Below are 5,616 nucleotides of genomic sequence, written 5' to 3'. Positions count from 1 at the left end.
GTCACCATCTGTAGTGATTTTGGAGCCCAAAAAAATAAAGTCTGACACTGTTTCCAGTGTTTCCCCATCTATTTCCCATGAAGTGATGGGAAGGTAGTAGTTGATTTAATAAAGATAAATGACCAGTGTTTCCAGAATCAGCTCAGAGACCGAGCTGATAAAAGATGTCAAAAAGGAGAGCCAGTGGGTGGTGGCCCTTGCTGGGGACCCTCCAGTGGACCCAAGGGGACAGAAGTGGCTCTTAGTCCAGCACATGCATATTGAGGCAAGTTAAAGGATTTAATATGAAGCTAAGAAGCAGATAATGCCAGAAAACAAGCAGTCGTTGGTATACATTTAGTAAGTGGGGCAGCATTTCCTTCTCCTGCTGCTAAGATGGCAGAAATTAGTCAAATTCAGTAGGAAATGTAATACACCAAAGGTCAGTAAGTGAGGGTCCTGGAAAAATGAAAGATAACACCAACAAATGCTGACCTGGAACAAGGATTCCAAGAAGGAGTTTCAAATGCTAGTGTGATTATGCAGCTTCCAGAGAGAATTGTAGCAGGAAATAATGAACATTCCATTTTCAAGACCAGCAGATTTCAAGACCAGACCGTACACAGTCAACTCCCTTTAAGCCTATGGCACTAAAAACACCACCTCCTGTACTTACCCTAAGTGAAAGACCACTAGATTTTCTGGATTTAGAAGGACCTCCTCCATCCCCTCAAAATGAAAAAATCCATGCACTTGGCAGGCTAAAAATAAAGCTCTCTATGAATGAAAATGTTGTTCACCAAAATGGCCAGCTGGTTAGAACTGACTCCATGTATGGCTTTTCAAATATATATGCAATGATTGAAGGAACTTCAGGAGACATGACAGTTGTAGATACAGCTTGATTATGACTACAGATAAATTAAATAGATGTCTGCAGCTTCTGGAAGAGGAGAACAAAGAACATGCTAAAAATAAATGGTCGTGTATACTGTAGCATTCTGGCTGCTTAATAGCTGGCTCTGGTTTTGCTGCTAGAGGTAACCTCAACTCAGAAATGTTGTCTCAATAGCTGGAAATATAAAGAATTTGCAAACTTAAAAAAAAAAAAAAGATGTCAAAGAGTCACTTAAGTCATCTGGTTGGCTGCTTTGATGACTACTGTCAAATTCCAGAATTATTTTCCCTTTTCAGAAGAAAGCAATTTGAGCATGATACTACTTTAAGAAGAATTATCAGTGTAATATATGAAAGGGGACAGAGGAACTAAGGAGAAAAGAGTGTTGTCTCTCAAAGGGCCCAAACAAAAAGGAATCAGTTCACAGACAAGAATCTCTTATGAATCTCATTAGAGATCCCCATTATTTGAACTCAAGGCAGGGACTGCTTTCTAGTAGTGGGGTTGAGCATCAAGAGTGGCTCAGATGGACTAGAAGAGATCCATCTCAAATCTGGAGGACTGGTTCTCCAAGCTGACGAAGAGGGAGGATTGAGAAAAGCCCCTACAGTTCCTTGGAGCCCCACAACTGGGAATTGGGAAGAAGTTGGAAAGCCCACTTAGAGGGCTGATGGTGACTGAAGTGCTTGAGTCTGTTAACAATCTCTTTTCCAGTGTCCTCTTTGCACTAATAACAGAAGCTAGGAAGTTTTTTGTTTCTTTTAGGAAATTTTATCTGCTGAAATTTAAGATTAAGAATTTTGGCAGTTTTCCTTTTAGGTGACTCATCCAGAGTGTGAGAGAGCTGGTTTATCAGATTAACTAAATCTGGAGTGGACAGTTTCCCATTACACCCTGTTCCTTTTTACTAGATCCTTGTTCAGACCATTAATAATCAGAGTTAAATCTACATGAGTGGGATCAACATCTGAAAGAAGACCAGACTTTTCTTTAAAATAACCTGAAGTTGATTATAATAGTGATGAACAGATTAATCAGATGTTTGTAAGTAAGCATGAGTTTTGTTCCTTTAGTCCAATCATTAAGCTTTGGAAAAGTGCTAGGAATTGCCCAATGAAGTCATCTAGGGATTTCTTGGGCCTGATGGTATAAGTTAGAAGGTTGCTCTCCTAGTTCTAATTCTAGACCTTTCAGGACTTTCCCAATCAGAAATTTTCTTTCAATGCTAGAAACAGCCTTCATCAACAAGCTTATGATCTAACTGATATAGATCAAAGAAACAAGATTGGTAAGACTGATATATTAAATTCCTTAGCAAATCTGCAAGGATCTTTGTTTACTTTGAGAAACACTTTGAATAATGCTTACAGTTCAGTTTTAGACCAAAGAATATAAAAATTTAAGAGTTTAACCTCTGGATTCTCAGAAGGCTTACTTAATTCAAAGGGACAGGTTCTGAGGGATTCAGAAGAAAATGGGATGAGGAGAGCTTCAGGGGGAAAGGGAAGTTCAGTGAGAAAATTAGTGTGGGGAAACTGAGGGTACAGAGGAGGAATAGGCAGTATAAAGGGGGAAGGGAAAAGGTGACCCTGGAGGCAGGGTCTGAGCACAAGTCCCCAGAAGAGGGGAGCAAGACAGTGCTAGAGGCAGAGCCTGAGACAAAGAGGCTGGGGAAGAAGAACGTGAGTCTTCAGGAGCTGTTTTATCTTTCTTTAATCATTTGTTTGCCTCAGTTGATCTTAAAAATCTTCTTTTGCAGAAAGGCAATTTTAGAACCCCTGATCACCACCCTACACTGGGTCATTTGCCCCTTCCAAGACAAACACAAGGCTCTGTCATGTCAGGTTCTTAGCTGTGTGCAATAGAGGGTTGTGGTTTGTTTGTTTTCATCTCTCCTGTAGCATTGAGGAGGACAGGAAATTGAGCTCAGAGCCCCACTGAGGTAGATTCTATTAGCTGTTGCTCAATTTCAAGTTTCTTGTTTCTATGTCCAGATTCAGAGTCTGCATGAGTATATCTTATTCCAGAAGTGCAGTGAGGAGGCTGCAAATGGAAGCATCTGTTATTTTCTGGGAAGACTGTGTTATTTCTTCCCAAGACCATAAAGTGGGGAAACTCCTAAAACATAAGATAGAGGCTCAGCTGCTGAGAAACTGAAAGGATAGATGATGGGTTCTAGAGGGCCCTGCATACTTCAGCTTATACAAAGAGGAAGCACTGGAGACCATGCATGCCATCTGCCCTGGATTGCCACTCTAATGTGCTGTGCTTAGTCGCTCAGTCGTGTCTGACATTTTGTGAACCCATGGACTGTAGCCTGCCAGGCTCCTCTGTCTGTGGGGATTCTCCAGGGAAGAATACTGGAATGGGTTGCCATGCCATCCTCCAGGGGATCCCCCAACCCAGGGATTGAACTCAGATCTCCTGCACTGCCGGCAGATTCTTTACAGTCTGAGCCACCAGGGAAGCCCTTCCACTCTAATTGTTTTATAGTTGTTGATGCCACAAAGCATGTGTTCAACTTGACAGTCAGCTAGATTGCCACAGGGAGTTGCCATCTAGGTGAAAGAAGATGCCAGCTTTAAGGGTCCCTAACAGGTATTTTGTCGGGGAAGGCAATGGCAACCCACTCCTGTACTCTTGCCTGGAAAATCCCATGGACAGAGGAGCCTGGTAAGCTGCAGTCCATGGGGTCGCGAAGAGTCGGACATGACTGAGCGACTTCACTTTCACTTTTATGCATTGGAGAAGGAAATGGCAACCCACTCCAGTGTTCTTGCCTGGAGAATCCCAGGTATAGGGGAGCCTGGTGGGTTGCCGTCTATGGGGTCGCACAGAGTCAGACACGACTGAAGCGACTTAGCAGCAGCAGCAGCAGTAGGTGTTTTGTCAAGGATACCATTGAGAAGAGTTGGCATTTTAAGCAGATCTGAGAGGTGTGGATGGCAGTGAATAAGACAGAGAACAGGAGACATTGATCTTGGTCCAGAGATGGTGAAAGTGGAACCAGCAAAAAGTGGACTACAGCAGCTTAAACGATGGGTAAACAAAATGTGATCTATCCATACATTATATATTGTTCACTCATAAAAGACATAAAGGGGTGAACACTGCAGTATGGATGAACCTTGAAGACATTACACTAAGTGAAAGAAACTAGTCCAAAAAAAGCCAATATTATATGATTCCATTTATATGAAATGTTAAATACAGCAAATCCGTAGAGACAGAAAGTGGATTAGTGATTGTTTAAGGCTGGAGGTGGGAGGAAAAAGTGACACTCTATTGCTGTTTTTTGTTTCTTTATAAATATTCTCAGTATGCTAAGACATCATTTTTCTTTTTTTAATGTAAATGAAATATTTATTTCAACTAAACAGCAAAGAATGTCAGACTACATATAAAAGCCATATTCAACTATATGCTATCAATAAAAGATGCACTTTTTTTCTTTTTATTTTTTTATTGAATGATAACTACTTTACAGAATTTTTTTGTTTTCTGTCAAACCTTAGTATGAGTCAGCCATAGGTATACATATATCCCCTCCCTTTTGAACCTCCCTCCCATCTCCCTCCCCATCCCATCCCTCTAGGTTGATACAGAGCTCCTGTCTGAGTTTCCTGAGCCATACAGCAAATTCCTGTTGGCTATCTATTTTACATATGGTAATGTAAGTTTCCATATTACTCTGCCCATACATCTCACCCTCTCCTCCCCTCTCCCCATGTCCATAAGTCTATTCTTTATGTCTGTTTCTCCACTGCTGCCCTGTAAACAGATTCTTCAGTACCATTTTTAAGATTCTGTATATATGCATTAGAATATGATATTTATCTTTCTCTTTCTGACTTACTTCACTCCGTATAATAGATTCTAGGTTCATCCATCTCATTAGAACTGACTCAAAGGTGTTTCTTTTTGTGGCTGAGTAATATTCCATTGTGTATATGTACCACAACTTCTTTATCCATTCATCTGTCGATGGACATCTAGGTTGCTTCCATGTTCTAGCTATTGTAAATAGTGCTGCAGTGAACAACGGGATACATACGTCTCTTTCAATTTTGGTTTCCTCAAAGGGTATATGCCTAGGAGTGGGATTGCTGGGTCATATGGTGGTTTTATTCCTAGTTTTTTAAGGAATCTCCATACCTCTTCCATAGTGGCTGTATCAATTTACATTCCCACCAACAGTGCAAGAGCATTCCCTTTTCTCCAGGGAAGTTTAAATCATTTGTAAGAGGGCAATCTTCCATGTTTTGTTTTTCTCTGCCCAATCAACCTGCTTTGTTCTTTGACTCAGGCCCCTTCCCTCCGTGCATGCACATCCTTTAGCCAAGATGGATTTTCGCACAAGGGTCTTTGGAAAGTTAGTAAAACTTATTATGGTTTGGCGCCCCGTCCCTTTTTGACCCCACAGAACCTTTCTGCACATGCGCAGTCAAGGTCTCCCTGACCCCAACGATGAGAAATATGTGACCTCTTGATCTTTTACCCAGGCAGTGCTTAATCCCTCTCTGTCCCTGTCATTATTCTTACCTTAAAGTGTCCACAGGAGACAAAGTCCAGCTATTTACCCTCTTCTTGTTGTTATTTCTATCTTGAAATATAAACAGGAGGCTGGCTGTAAACTTCTTATCTGGAGTCCATCTATACTCTGCCTTAAGAAATATGAACAGGAGGCTAGTTGTAAATGTCTGGCCTGGAGCCCATCTATCTCCTGCCTCAGGTCCACG

The 5,616-nt window shown here is 41.3% G+C and overlaps 1 pseudogene; it reads left to right on the top strand.

The window, feature by feature from the left end:
• The first annotated feature begins 348 nt into the window (after window positions 1-348).
• Window positions 349-1,017, top strand: LOC147369120 (mitochondrial fission factor pseudogene; annotated as a pseudogene).
• The last annotated feature ends 4,599 nt before the right edge of the window (window positions 1,018-5,616 follow it).

The sequence above is a fragment of the Bos grunniens genome, chromosome 7 (genome assembly GCF_055505025.1).
Source record: "Bos grunniens cultivar Pamir isolate PY7600 chromosome 7, Bosgru_T2T1.0, whole genome shotgun sequence".
In the NCBI taxonomy this organism is placed as follows: Eukaryota; Metazoa; Chordata; class Mammalia; order Artiodactyla; family Bovidae; genus Bos; species Bos grunniens.
The sequence above is the reverse complement of the archived record's forward strand: the minus strand, read 5'-3'. Positions and strand labels throughout refer to the sequence as shown.